General features: G+C 40.2%; 2 long non-coding RNA genes across 5 annotated transcripts in view; one reads left to right on the top strand and one right to left on the bottom strand.

The window, feature by feature from the left end:
• LOC117524802 overlaps nt 1-14663 on the top strand; it is an 18530-nt gene extending 3867 nt beyond the window's left edge. Inside the window, exons 2-3 of one of the 4 annotated variants that reach the window (XR_004564854.1) lie at nt 10784-10788; nt 14519-14663. This is a non-coding gene — a long non-coding RNA (uncharacterized LOC117524802). Of the gene's footprint in view, nt 1-792; nt 797-3979; nt 3988-10783; nt 10789-14514 lie in introns of all 4 variants that reach the window. The other 3 variants (XR_004564856.1, XR_004564855.1, XR_004564853.1) reach the window with 3 other exon arrangements.
• The window catches only part of LOC117524808, a 23682-nt gene extending 7981 nt beyond the window's left edge, over nt 1-15701 (bottom strand). The window contains exons 1-2 of the long non-coding RNA XR_004564861.1: nt 15630-15701; nt 7986-7991 (exon numbers count right to left, since the gene is read on the bottom strand). This is a non-coding gene — a long non-coding RNA (uncharacterized LOC117524808). The remainder of the gene's footprint in view (nt 1-7985; nt 7992-15629) is intronic.

Here is a 15701-nt window from a genome sequence, read left to right as displayed (position 1 = left end):
CTCTCTGAATTTCAATTTTCAATTTATTTTCATTTATATAGAACCAAATCACAACGCAGTTGCCTCAAGGTGCTTCACACAGGTAAGGTCTTGTCTCCAAATGTCCCACCTGAGCTGTCCCTTGAAGCCATACAACATAGCTGGACTCACTACTGTCTTGTAGACTTCCCCCTTCACTCTAGTTGATATTCTTCAGTCACAAATCACTCCTGCCATGTTTCTCCACCCTGCCTGTGCTATCTACTTCACCTCTCTACCACACTCTCCATTACTTTGGACACTTGACTGAAAGTATTTAAACTCATCTACTTTCACCACTTCTACTCCTTGTAACTGCACTATTCCACTGGGCTCCCTCTCATTCATACATATATATACACTCTAGCTCCTACTGACTTTCATTCCCCTGCTCTCCAGAGCATATTTCAAACTCTCCAGGCTAGACTCAACCTGGTCTCAACTCTCACTACAGATCACAATGTCATCTGCAAACATCATAGTCCATGGAGACTCCAGTCTGATCTCAAATGTCAAACTGTCCATCACCATTGCAAATAAGAAAGGACTCACAGCTGATCCTTGGTGTAATCCCACCTTTACCTTGAATGAGTATGTCATTCCTACTACACATCTCAACACTGTTACGCTATTCATGTTCTGCACTACCTTCACATGCATCTCTGCCATTCCATACTTCTTCATCCAATACCACAACTCTTCTCTTGGCACCCTGTCATAAGCTTTCTCTAAATCCACAAACATACAAAGTAACTCCTCTGCCTTCTCTATGAGGTCTGTCCATAAAGTATCGTACCTTTTTAGTTTTTTTTTAAACTATATGGATTTGATTCATATGTTTTCACGTCAGACAAGCTTGAACCCTTGTGCACATGCGTGAGTTTTTCCATGCCTGTTGGTGACGTCATTCGCCTGTGAGCACGCCTTGTGGAAGGAGTAGTCCCGCCCCGTCGTCAGATTTTCATTGTCTGGAAATGGCGGAATGATTTGGGGTTTTTTTCCATCAGAATTTTTTCAGAAGCTGTTAGAGACTTGCACCTGGAAACCATTCGAAAAATTTATCTGGCTTTCGGTGAAAATTTTACGGACTTCACAGAGAATAAGGACTATTACTACAGCTTTAAGGATGGCCCACAATGGCGCTCGGCGTGCCGCGCTCCGAGCCGCGACGACAGGCACGAACCACCGGATCATTTCTAAATGGATGGCTGTGTGGAGCTGGGACCGCCGTGTGCACTTTCTCTGGTTATCACAAGAGCTGGACATCAACCATTTTCTGGCAGATTTCACTTTTAACAAGAGATTTTGTCGTGGAAAGTCGCGCGGAGGCTTTATGCGTCACGACCGATTCGCTGTTCGAGCGAGACAAAGAACGCCTCCGTTTCGGTGTGCCAGAGGACAAGTTCAGACATGCCCAGCTCTCCACAATTTCTCTTATAACTCACTCGACTGGTAAGCATTGAAAGCCGAGATAGGCATGTCCAAACTTGTCCTCTGGCATGCCGAAACGGAGGTGTTCCTTTGTCTCGCTTCCAAAGCGAATCGGTCGTGACGCGCGAAGCCTCCGCTCGGCTTTCCATGACAAAATCTCTTGTTAAAAGTGAAATCTGCTGGAAAATGGCTGATGTCCAGCTCTTGTGATAACCAGAGAAAGAGCACACGACGGTCTCGTATCCACAGAGCCATCCATTTAGAAATGGTCCGGTGGCTTGTGCCGTGTCGTCGCAGCTCGGAGCGCGGTGCACTGAGCATCCTTAAAGGGGTCCTTAAAGCTGTACTAACAGACCTTATTCTCTGTGAAGCCCGTAAAATTTTCACCGAAAGCCAGATAAATTTTTCGAATGGTTTCCAGGTGCCAGTCTCTAACAGCTTCTGAAAAAATTCTAATGGAAAAAAACCCAAATCATTCCATTTCCAGACAATGAAAATCCAGTGACGGGGTGGGACCACTCCTTCCACAAGGCGTGCTCACAGGCGAATGACATCACCGACAGGCGTGGAAAAACTCACGCATGCGCACGAGGGTTCAAGCTTGTCTGACGTGAAAACATATGAATCAAATCCATATAGTTTAAAAAAAAATAAAAAGGTACGATACTTTATGGACAAACCTCGTATACTTCTCTATCAGTAATCTCACAGCAAACGTTGCATCTGTAATGCTCTTTCTTGGCATGAAACCATATTGCTGCTCACAGATCAGCATAGCTTCTACTTCTCTTTCCCATTTCCCTCACACTATTGAGAGTAGCTATAAGCAGCTGGTCTGCTCTGTGTAAGCCTGATCCCATCAGATCTCAGAAGCTAAGCAGTGCAGGATCTGGTTAGTACTTGGATGGGAGACCTCTTCGGAACAACAGTGACTGTGTGTGTTTCTCCAGGTAAAACTGGAGTTGCGCCAGGAAGGGCATCTGGCATAAAACTTGTGCCGAATACCAGTGCGGATCTGACTGTATCTGCTTTGGCGACCCCGAACAAAAATGGGAGCAGCCAAATGGACAACAACAACATTAAGACTAGCTATGTTGTACAGTTTAGAGACAGTGGCACTAACAAAAACACAGGAGGCAGAGCTGGAAGTGGCAGAGCTGAAGATGTTGCAATTCTCTTTAGGAACAATGAGAATGAACAGGACTGGGAATAAACATATCCAAAGGACAGCTCAGGTGGGACGGTTTGGAGACAAAGTCAGAGAGGCAACACTGAGATACTTTGGAACTGGAAGACTAATCAGGATTGAAATAAAGATGAATGCAGCAATGTACAGAGACATTCTGAATGAAAACCTGCTGCAGAGTGCTCTTGACCTCAGACTGGGGCAACGTTTTATTGTTTAACAGGACAATGAATATAAGCACAAAGCCAAGCTATCAAAGGAGTGGCTTCAGGACATCTCTGTGAATGTCCATGAGTGGCCCAGCCACAGCCCAGACCTGAATCCGATTGAACATATCTGGGGAGATTTGAGAATGGCTGTGCACCAATGCTCCTCATCGAACCTGAACCTTGAGAAGTGCTGTAAAGAGGCATGGTCAAAACTGCCCAAAAATAAGTGCGACAAGCTTGTGGCATCATATTCAAGAGGACCTGAGGCTGTAATTGCTGCCAAATATGCATCAACAAAGTTCTGAGCAAAAGGTGTGAATATGTAGTACATGTGATTTCACTCACTCACTCACTCACTCACTCACTCACTCACTCACTCACTCACTCACTCACTCACTCACTCACTCACTCACTCATCTTCAAACACTTATCTGGGATTGGGTCATGGGGGCAACAGCTCCAGCAGGGGACCCCAAACTTCCCTTTCCCAGCCATAGTAACCACCTCTGAATGGAGTATACTGAGGCATTCCCAGGGCAGTTTTGGGTCTTCCCTGGGGTCTCCTCCCTGCTGGATGTGCCTGGAACACCTCGACAGAGAGGCATCCAGGGGGCATCTTTACTAGATGCCCGAACCACCTCAGCTGGTTCCTTTCAACATGAAGGAGCAGTGGCTCTACTCCCAGCTCCCCATGGATGACCAAGCTTCTCACCTTATCTCGAAGCAAGACACCAGCCACCCTCCTGAGGAAACCCATTTCAGCAGCTTGTACCCATAATCTAGTTCTTTCGGTCACAACCCAACCCTCATGACCATAGGTGAGAGTAGGAACAAAGATTGACCAGTAGATCGAGAGCTTAGCCTTTTGGCTCAGCTCTCTTTTCATCACAGCAGTACGGAAGAGTGAATGCAATACCGTCCTTTCTGCGGTGATTCTCTGGCCAAACTCATGCTCCATTGTCCCCTTGTGAACAAAACCCTGAGGCACTTGAACTCTTTCACTTAGGGCAAGACCTCATTCCCTACCCGGAGTAAGCAATCTATCGGTTTCCTGCTGAGAAACATGGCGTCAGATTTAGAGGTGCTGATCCTCATCCCAGCCACTTCACACTCAGCTGTGAACTCATCCATTGAGTGCTGGAGGTCACAGGCCGATGAAGCCAACAGGACCACATCATCTGCAAAAAACAGTGATGAGACCCTGACCCACCAAACTGAAGACCTTCCTACCCCAACTATGCCTCAATATCCTGTACATGAATATCGGAAACAGGACAAAACCTCTCCACCATGATAAGGTGATGGCTCCCGGAGTTGTATCAAATATGACCTATTGTACTGAAGTTTAGGGAACCACCCACAAAACTAATACAAATCCAATATTTTCACTACAAAAGAAAGCCATAAGAATTATTAGTAACAAAGTGTATTGTGAGCCAACAAATCCATACATATTTTAAAAAATTGGGACTTGATTGATTATATCATAATTCAAATTACGTTTAAAGAAAAAAATTAACTTTTACCACAACATGTTCAGGACATTTAAAATGAGGGACTCCAGTTATAATTTGTAAGGAACATTATTATTTGAGAAATCAAAGATTCAAACTACTGTAAAAAGTCATTGAATGTCTGTTAAATGTTTAAATATTTGATATAAGTGCCCTGATAACATGAAATAATTTGGTAAATTGGCTGGCTTTAAAAGGCTTTATAAAAATTATTTAATTACTTGTTATAGCATGATGAATTAGGTTTATCAATTTTGTTTTGTTTTGGGTTTGTGCAAGATGCACTGCTGTTTGCATATTTGTGTTTTGAAATGTTAGTTCAGTGATTAATTTATATTTTGTTTTGTTATCATGGGTATATGTATATTTTTATATACATATGTATACATTTTTATTTTTTTGGTTAAAGGGGTGGGCATTTAGAAGCTTTCACTTCTGCCCACACCCTTTTGGGCACATGGGTACTGTCATGTTTCTATCCTGTTTGGGTTCTAGTTTGTATTTTGTCCTGTAGTGCATGGCCTCGATTCGCCCTAATTAAATAAATACATTAATGCTGTCTCAACAAAAACCTGAGGTTTTGGAACTAAGGACAGAGACTGCGTTTTCACTCCCAGTTGAGAATTTCCTGCATCCATCTGGAGATAAGCCTGAGGATTCCACCCCCCCCCCCCCCCACGCCTCCCCCTGGGCCCACACTGTGGCTCACAGCAAAAACAGAACTGTAACTCAGAGTTCTTCAAATGAGTCCTTTGCTTATCGGTTAAATTTCGGTCACTATGAATTACATGACATTATAATGGCTTCACATCAAAATCTGAACTTCCCCAGGCCCGGAGAGCCGACCTTTTATGGCGTCATGCCAAGACCAGAACCTCTCAAGACTGAGGGAAGATCCCTTCCACGATAGGACCTTGTCATAAACTTTGGGCCTTGACAACCAGGTTGTCTTTAGGTGTAAGTAAAGGAAAAGACCTTTGCTTAAAATGAAAAAATGCTTCAGTATTCTTTTATTCATATATAAAAACTTCTAATGCTGTTTGTATTGATTAATCAAACAAAATGCTTTGAATATAATCATTCCATTTTATTAACATGTGTTCCTTGTAACTGATGTGTGTTTAAGTGTGATCTTTCTGCATTATCAGTATGTTGATGGTGAAGTATTCTGTTTTTCCAAAGGATGTGTTTAAGTGACTATTAATAATGTGTATCCGTTCGAGTGTCTTGAACAAATAGTGTGCCAAAATAGTTCATGTGTTTAAATAATTGAATCATTTTTGTCTGCCTTTCTAACACATGAAGTTTTCTGTGAAATTACAGGCCCTAAGTGGGTGGAGTTTAATGAGGTAAGTCCCCTTTAAAAGTTTGAACAGAGTTTCTGCTCTTTTCTCTCTTCTCTCGCTCTTGGAGCGCTCTGCAACCCTCTCTCTTCTATTTCTTTAAAACGCTTAATTTCATTTTTGGGTCAAGGCCCCATGCTAAACTAACCTAAAGCTACCACGTGGCTTCATTCATGCATTTATTCATTCATTGCTTTATTCTTGTTTGATTTTTTATGAATTTTAACCTGACGCTGTAAGGTGCGTCAAGTCTTTCGAAGTTCAAGAGAACTTCCAATCTGAACGTTTCAAAATAATAGCAGATTTACAGAAAAGTGACTTTCCTTTTTTGTAATTGTACGCTGATTTAAAGTTTTTACTTCTTTCTAAATTCACAAAGATTTTTAATCTGGCTCCAACAAACTTTTTAAAAGGTACCAGAAACCATTTTCAACAAACGCCTTCCACCTCTGACGTCCAACAAGCTGACAACCCGACTGCAAGCAGCCATCCTGTCGGTAAAGCCAGCCGACACAAGCCTTTGGGATCACCCGGGGAGACCACTGAGTTAACCCCTGACCCAAGTGAGCATGCTGCAAAGAGCCTACATCAACGACAGACGGACGGGTCGTCCGAACCACCTCTTCAACAAATCAGCTAAGTGACCCAGTTAAAGGTTCCAGAAAAAGGGTTTTGTTGTCAATGGATGCAAAGTGGCTTCTTCTTTTTAAACATATTCATATGTTTGTTTAATAATTTTCTTAAAATTAATTGGCTTCAAATCTCATCACTAAATTCTAATCAGATGTATTTACTTAAAGTCTTTAAACTTCATCTCTTTCTTTCACATCTCATGAGTAAGCAAATTGTGTCCATAAATGAACTTATTTAACACTAGAATCCCTGGAACTTTCTGCCGCTGCTGCAAGGCCCTCTTCCCCCTCTCAAATTAGTGTTGTGGTGATCACCCTATTGACTGGTTCCTTTGAGTTGCAAATTAGATCAGTACCTGCTCCCTTGCCCCACTCAGACTGTGTTGAAAGAGGGAGACATGTAGGAAAACAGGTCTTGAGGACCATGGTTGGGCACCCTGGCCTAAATTGAAGGATAGACCAAACAAAGAACTTCAGTGAAAAAAACAACATTTATTTCACACATAAAAATATTCAAGAGAAATCACATTGATAAACAAATTGTGAGCACAGTCAACAGTTGTGAGTTCCTGTGTACAGTGTGCGTTCCTGCATGTGTCTATTTCTCAGTTCAGTTGCAAGCTTATGCTGGAACTTTTGCCTTGACTCCTTTGATCCTGTACATGCCTTGTACAGTACATGTGCATTAGCAGCAGCAATGTCCAGGATGTTGTAGAAGACAGCTATAGGCTATCTCTGTGTTCCTGTGTGCACTGTGTAAGCATGCAGTTTTTGATCCAGCACATCAACACATTTCAAATGGTTGTAGTCTATGATTCAAATCTTCAAATCTCATCACTAAATTCTAATCAGATGTATTTGCTTAAAGTCTTTAAGCTTCATGTCTTTCTTTCACGTCTCATGAGTAAGCAAATTGTGTCCATAAATGAAATTATTTAATCATTGTCCTCAAAAATGACAGTAAAGCATTCATTTCTTGTATAATTGTAAATAAAATGTAAATATTTCTGCTGTGGTTCATTTTGTGTTCAGAAGGAAACCTCTTGATCAATCGTATCATAGAATTCAGACTTTCATACCCTTAGACTGATTAATTAGAGACTCATTGATTAATTTAAGACTGATAAATAATGAATAATGAATGTTTAAATTAAAGTATCTATGCTTCAAATAGGTGGTGCCCCTGAGGAGATTAGAATAATATCTAATCAAATAATAATTATTAAACCCTAAAATTGTTAATTATTTTGGTGACCTATTAAATGAGGCCAATCTAATTCAATTTGGGATTTTAGCAATACTTTCACTACATTAATTGGTGCCCATGTGAGGTGCCATTCATTCCAACTAATTAAATTACTGTAATTTCATTACATGTATTTTGGTCCCCCGTTTCGAGGCATGTAATTTTGTTACAGTGTACAAGTATAATGGTGTCCGCATGTGAGGCGATTTTAGAATTTTGCTGCATTTATTCTGGTGCCCCGTGTGAGGCAATTCTGAATTTCACTACATTTATTTTGGTGCGCCCGTGTGAAGGACCTGTAAATTTGTTACATTTTATTCTGGTGCGCCCATGTGAGCGATCTAGAATTGACCATTTGTTTCTGTGACTGACACAAATTAACCCCTCATGAGATGTTCTTAAAAACTTTTCGCTGAATGAAACAAAGCCACAAAATTTAAATTTCTATGAATGAATTAAGTGTTTATTTATGTCATTTAGTGCATGCAAATTTATTAAGCCCTTTGACAAAAGTATTTATAGTGCGACTTCTCCACATAATTGCTTTTCATCCAGACTCAAGTTTATTTCTGCGACTGTCCAGAAATTAAACCACTGATTCCAATGCGACAGAATAACACTGATTTAACTGCATCTTTACCAGTTAAAAGTTTTATTTTACCTAAAGCTACAGAAATAACACAGATTAACTGCATCTTTACCAGTTAAAAGCTTTGTTATTTTACCTGGCCAAGTAGTTAATGCGCTTGCTTTCAGTTCAGAAGGTTCTGGGTTCAAATCCCACCCCTGCCACATTTCTCCATGTAATATGGAGTTGCGTCAGGAAGGGCATCCCGCGTAAAACCTGTGTCAATTCAACATGCAGATCCACCTTGGATTTGCTGTGGCAACCCCAAGTGCAAACAAGGGAGCAGCCAAAGGAACTTACTTACTATTCAGAAATATCGCTGATTAAATGCATCCTTTCCACCTAAAATCTTTATTTTACCAAAATTTAAATGTGTTTAAAGTTCAAAAGAACTTCTGTTGTGCTCTGAGTAAGTTTAATTATTTAAATGTTTTTGTAGACAGATGCATCCAAACTTTTATTCTGAAAGCACGCTGTGCTAGAAACTGCCAAGTAGCTTCCAAAAAAAAAAAAAAACTGCTGGTTTAACACAAAAGTGAATTTTTTCTCTCGTAAGTCTGTTTTCGCCGAGCTGAAAAAGCTACTGTGATTTACGACCAGTGATAAGCACAGCCTGGTAAAAGTGTGCTAGACAAAGCAGCGCCAAAATTAACATTAGCTGCTAACACGCTAGCTAACTTTTAAAATAAGAAACTACTAAATTTGTCGGCACAAACTAACAGCGATCAATCGAATGCAAGCAAACGACCAGGAACGTCAAGTCCGTTTACTGACTTTAAATTTATAACACGTTAAAATTTAAAAGTTAGCACAACAGCACATGGGCTAAGCGACGCTCTGTTAACTCACTCAAAAACCCTCTGAAAGTCACAAAGTTCCTGGTGAAGTGCATTGTAAAAGTTGCAGTGCTTAAGCAACAGTTGTCAACAGGACCAAAACAGCCAGAAGATAGGTTTCCAAAATTTATTTTGTCTTAAGCAGAGTCGATAAAGTCCAACTGGAACCGCCAGCAAAACAGGAAACAAGTGGAGGAACCCCTCCATCCTCCTTTCTTCTTCTTGACTCTCCAAACCTTTTGAGCAGTGATCCCACCTACAGGTGGCGGACCGCATTGCATGCTATTTGGCTCCAAAAAAGATTAAGCCAAATTGTAAATAGTTGACCAGCTTTCCTTTGTGAATAACTGACACTGATCAATTAAACTTATGCACCGTTTAACAATTTTAATCACTTTTAAACTCATTAAGCTGGTACAATCCTGATTCCAATTGGAAAAATAAGTGTTCCTGATTTGCGGCGGGACAGCCGCGCATTCCAGTCATTCAACTAGAGGACAGCCTCTAGTTGAATGACTCTGAGGAGGATTTTCCGTTGATGCCCCAACACTAACAAGCTTTTTCTCTCTACACTTTATCTTTCCATTCTTTATTGTAGCGCTAGTTCTCAACCATCTTCTGTTCCTCCACGAAAACGGTTCTTGCAACCCACTAGGTCTTAATCCAAAGCTCGACAAAATTTCGTTTCACCCATATTACACTATCAAGGATATTCTAGGCTTCCTACTAATCCTCTTCTTCCTGGCCTTTATTAGCCTATTCTACCCCAACCTCTTTACAGACCCAGAAAACTTTACCCCAGCCAACCCAATAATTAACCCATATTAAACACGAATGATACTTCTTATTTGCCTACGCCATCCTATGAGCATTCCCTAACTGGCCTTAGTACTATCTATCTTAATCCTCTTCCTCGCCCTAATCCTCCACACGTCACGACACACATCTGTATCCTTCCGCCCCCCCCCTCCCAAATCCTATTTTGAACGTTTATCACCAACTTCATTATCTTAACATGCATTGGAGACCTTCCAGTAGAAGAACCTTATATCACACTAGGACGAATCTCTACAGCAATCTATTTCTCCACTGTCCTTATCTTTATACCATTAGTAGGTACCTTAGATAATTACCTACTTAAAAAAACCTTAATTCATATAAACCCAAACTATACTTAAACCCTAGAACACCACACCTTGCGGTGTTGTTGGGTTTTTTTGCCTTCCAAGCATGTTTATGTACTGGTACATATTATGTATGTATTACAGAGTTCTCAAACTGGTTCCAGAAAGGGCCAAGAGGGTGCAAGCTTTCTGTGCAACCACCCACTCCACCAGGTGATTTCACTGATTAACTGATTCTCAAAGTCAATTCAATCAATCAATTTTTTTTTTATATAGCGCCAAATCACAACAAACAGTTGCCCCAAGGCGCTTTATATTGTAAGGCAAGGCCATACAATAATGATGTAAAACCCCAACGGTCAAAACGACCCCCTGTGAGCAAGCACTTGGCTACAGTGGGAAGGAAAAACTCCCTTTTAACAGGAAGAAACCTCCAGCAGAACCAGGCTCAGGGAGGGGCAGTCTTCTGCTGGGACTGGTTGGGGCTGAGGGAGAGAACCAGGAAAAAGACATGCTGTGGAGGGGAGCAGAGATCGATCACTAATGATTAAATGCAGAGTGGTGCATACAGAGCAAAAAGAGAAAGAAACAGTGCATCATGGGAACCCCCCAGCAGTCTACGTCTATAGCAGCATAACTAAGGGATGGTTCAGGGTCACCTGATCCAGCCCTAACTATAAGCTTTAGCAAAAAGGAAAGTTTTAAGCCTAATCTTAAAAGTAGAGAGGGTGTCTGTCCTCCCTGATCTGAATTGGGAGCTGGTTCCACAGGAGAGGAGCCTGAAAGCTGAAGGCTCTGCCTCCCATTCTACTCTTACAAACCCTAGGAACTACAAGTAAGCCTGCAGTCTGAGAGCGAAGCGCTCTATTGGGGTGATATGGTACTACGAGGTCCCTAAGATAAGATGGGACCTGATTATTCAAAACCTTATAAGTAAGAAGAAGAATTTTAAATTCTATTCTAGAATTAACAGGAAGCCAATGAAGAGAGGCCAATATGGGTGAGATATGCTCTCTCCTTCTAGTCCCCGTCAGCACTCTAGCTGCAGCATTTTGAATTAACTGAAGGCTTTTTAGGGAACTTTTAGGACAACCTGATATAAGGAATTACAATAGTCCAGCCTAGAGGAAATAAATGCATGAATTAGTTTTTCAGCATCACTCTGAGACAAGACCTTTCCTGATTTTAGAGATATTGCGTAAATGCAAAAAAGCAGTCCTACATATTTGTTTAATATGCGCTTTGAATGACATATCCTGATCAAAATGACTCCAAATGTCGCACAGTATTACTAGAGGTCAGGGTAATGCCATCCACATAAGGATCTGGTTAGGACACCATGTTTCTAAGATTTGTGGGGCCAAGTACAAATAACTTCAGTTTTATCTGAGTTTAAAAGCAGGAAATTAGAGGTCATCCATGTCTTATGTCTGTAAGACAATCCTGCAGTTTAGCTAATTGGTGTGTGTCGTCTGGCTTCCATGGATAGATAAAGCTGGGTATCATCTGCGTAACAATGAAAATTTAAGCAATACCGTCTAATAATACTGCTAAGGGAAGCATATATAAAGTGAATAAAATTGGTCCTAGCACAGAACCTTGTGGAACTCCATAATTAACTTTAGTCTGTGAAGAGAGATTCCCCATTTACATGAACAAATTGTAATCTATTAGACAAATATGATTCAAACCACCGCAGCGCAGTGCCTTTAATACCTATGGTATGCTCTAATCTCTGTAATAAAATTTTATGGTCAACAGTATCAAAAGCAGCACTGAGGTCTAACAGAACCAAGCACAGAGATGAGTCCACTGTCCGAGGCCATAAGAAGATCATTTGTAACCTTCACTAATGCTGTTTCTGTACTATGATGATTCTAAAACCTGACTGAAACTCTTCAAATAGACCATTCCTCTGCCGATGATCAGTTAGCTGTTTTACAACTACCCTTCAAGAATTTTGAGAGAAAAGGAGGTTGGAGATTGGCCTATAATTAGCTAAGATAGCTGGGTCAAGTGATGGCTTTTTAAGTAATGGTTTATTACTGCCACCTTAAAAGCCTGTGGTACATAGCCAACTAACAAAGATAGATTGATCATATTTAAGATCGAAGCATTAAATAATGTAGGGCTTCCTTGAGCAGCCTGGTAGGAATGGGGTCTAATAACATGTTGATGGTTTGGATGAAGTAACTAATGAAAATAACTCAGACAGAACAATCGGAGAGAAAGAGTCTAACCAAATACCGGCATCACTGAAAGCAGCCAAAGATAACGATACGTCTTTGGGATGGTTATGAGTGATGTTAATCAGTGAAATCACCTGCTGCAATGGGTGGTTGCACAGAAAGCCTTCACCCTCTTGGCCCTTTCTGGAACCAGTTTGAGACCTCTGATGTATTAGGACATTTATTTTTTTCGAACATTTCATGACGTAACCCTAAAAAAAAACCACCAAAAAAAGTCATATACGACGACTATTCCTTGCTTAAATTACCAAGCTTATTTAGCACTCAAATTTCTCGATTCAAATGACAATGAAAATCCCTTATTTCATTATACCCTAAATATGGATCAAAAGAAACAATTATTAAACTTCCAATATATAAGAATAATCGTAATAGCATATCATCTTATACCAGTCTGAGAAATCTCAGGCACATTTCTCACAAGTATCCATCCAACCCAGAATGCGTTTAAAACACACTGCGCACCTTATCCAAGGATGGACCATTACCCAGCTAGCCGAGCATTCTTTCCACGGTGCCTGGGGTGCAGGATCATCTCAGGAGCATCTCAACCGATCATCGAGTCCCTATGAATGCATGCTCCGATTGATGGTGATAACATCAATTACCATATCTCTCGGCATGCCAGGCGTTCTCTCTAAAGTACCCTGGGTTTTTTTTTTTTTTTTGTAACCTTTCCTCACCATTTCAGAGTGCAGAGCGTCAATGGAAATCAAGCGTGTTCGTTTCTCTTGCATGGGTAAGTGAACGTATCATGCTCTATGACTTTGCAACAAGGGATTGCATATATTTTTTCTAGTACATAACACTGCTTCTTCACCAATCATATCATTGTTTCCCCCTGGGTGTTTATTTGCGTAAGAACCCCCTAAACCCCCAACTAGAAGGATATATAAGGATATGCAAATTTCCATATACCCGTGAGAATGACCATAACTCTACTAGACAAATGGAGCAGATAGTCAGGCATGCACCTGCAGCCCACAACATCTTGCTCAGCCACAACCTTCAAAGGATATAGCAGTACCTATATTAGGCAATAAGTGAAACCTGACCTAGTTATAGTAAATTATAGTTGGTCAAATTCGTGCCAGCCACCGTGGTTACACGAATAACTAGAGTTGATAAAACCAGCACAAAGGGTGGCTAATCTATAAACAAATAAAGTTAAACATACCTACAGCTGTATAAACCTAAATAGTATAAGAAATCCAATTCAGAAAGAAACTTTATTTCTTTGACACCACGTAAACTATAATACAATATAATATAATACACCCCACTATGTTTAGTTATCAACTTTGTCACCACCAGGGCACTATGAGCCATCGCTTAAATACCAAAGGACCTGACAATGCTTTATTCCACCTAGAGGAGCCTGTTTCATAACCGATAATCCATGTTTTACCTCACTCTTTCTTGGATTCAGCTTATATACTACCGTCTTCAGTCTATCATAAAAAGATTAGCACTAGGCAAAATTTAACTTCCCTCAGAACATCAGGTCGACGTGCAAAATGGGTGCAAAATGGGCTACATTCCCTTCCAGGAAATACAAAATAAGCACTGAAAAATGCTTAATAAGGAGGATTTAGAAGTAAGTAAGTTCAGAAGGACCTACTGAAATTAGCACTAAAGCATGTACATACCGTCTGTCACCCTCCGCACTCAACTATAACTATTAACATAAACAATACTTTAAGGACAAGGAGAGGTAAGTCATAACAAGGTAGATGTACTAGAAAGTGTACTTGATAAAACAAAGTATAGCTAAAACAAAGCATCTCCCTTACACTGAGAAGATGTCCTCTAATCTGGACTACTTTGACATGCCCAATTGCTAGTCGAAATATAATATCCATATTTATCAACAAAATAACCTAAAACAACTAACAAAATATTTACCCCTTTAGTACAGATGATAGAAACAGTTCATGCGAACTACAGAAAAAGTACCGCAAGGGAACGCTGAAAAAGAACTGAAATAATTATAATACCACTAAAAAGTAGACTTTAAACCCCGTACCTTTTGCATCATGGACTAGATAGTCCAACAAGCACAGACTCCTTTAGCTTTCCTCCCCCGAAACTACATGAGCTAGTTCAGGCATCAATTAAAGGATCATCCCAATCTCTGTGGCAAAAGAGTAAGGAGAGCCTCAAGTAGAGACGAAACATCTACTGAATGAAGTTATAGCTGGCTGCTCAAGAAATTAATAAAAGTTCAGCCTCACAACTCTTAACTCCACCCGGAGGATCTTAAGAACTATAAGAGTCATCAAATAAGGAACAGCCCATTTGATAACAGAAACAACTGCCAAACAGGATAAAGTTTATAATAGGACAATATTAACATTAGAGTAGGCTTAACACCAGACACCTCAAAAGAAAGCGTTAAAGCTCAAACTATTTATAACCAAATTCCGATAAATCACTTACACTCCCCTTAACCTATTGAGCTATACCATCCTATGGTAGAAATAATGCTAGTATGAGTAATAAGAGGCAAATGCCTCTCCATGCACCACTGTTTATCATACCCGAACATCGATTGTTAATTACTCGGCCTCCAACCAGAGAGTACTAAAAACTATACAAATCACTATATAAATTACCTAACCAAACCATCAAACCTACACAGGTGTGCATTAAGGAAAGATTAAAAGAAAGTAAAGGAATTCGGCAAACAAGAATCCTGCCTGTTTACCAAAAACATCGCTTCTTGAACTTATAAGAAGTCCCGTCTGCCCTGTGACAAAGTTTAACGGCTGCAGTAACATAACTATACAAAGGTAAAGCAATCACTTGTCTTTTAATTAAAGACCTGTATGAATGGCATCATGAGGATTTAACTGTCTCTATTTTCTTATCAATTAAATTATTCTCTTTGTGCAGAAACAAAGATTCTTCTATAAGATGAGAAGACCCTATGGAGCTTCAAGTAGGTAAAGAATACCTTTAATACTTGTATTTACTTAAAACCTACTTTTGGTTGGGGCGACCATGAAGAACAAAACACCCTCATAGGAATGGACATTTCCTAAACCATCCCTGTTCGCAAGACCAGGCATCTAAGTGGCTCTACTCTACTCTTTTCTACTTTCCTATTTTACTCTTCCTTTTTATATTAGATATACCTTTATATACTAGCATAGTTCCACCTTAGAATTGGAATATAATATATAAGATATACCTTACTGAATTTTCATGAACGACAGTTCTAATTAACAGAATCTCTGACCATCTAGACCCAGTACAACTGATTAATGAACTAAGTTACCCTAA

This window comes from Thalassophryne amazonica, chromosome 14 (assembly GCF_902500255.1).
Source record: "Thalassophryne amazonica chromosome 14, fThaAma1.1, whole genome shotgun sequence".
In the NCBI taxonomy this organism is placed as follows: domain Eukaryota; kingdom Metazoa; phylum Chordata; class Actinopteri; order Batrachoidiformes; family Batrachoididae; genus Thalassophryne; species Thalassophryne amazonica.
The sequence above is the reverse complement of the archived record's forward strand: the minus strand, read 5'-3'. Positions and strand labels throughout refer to the sequence as shown.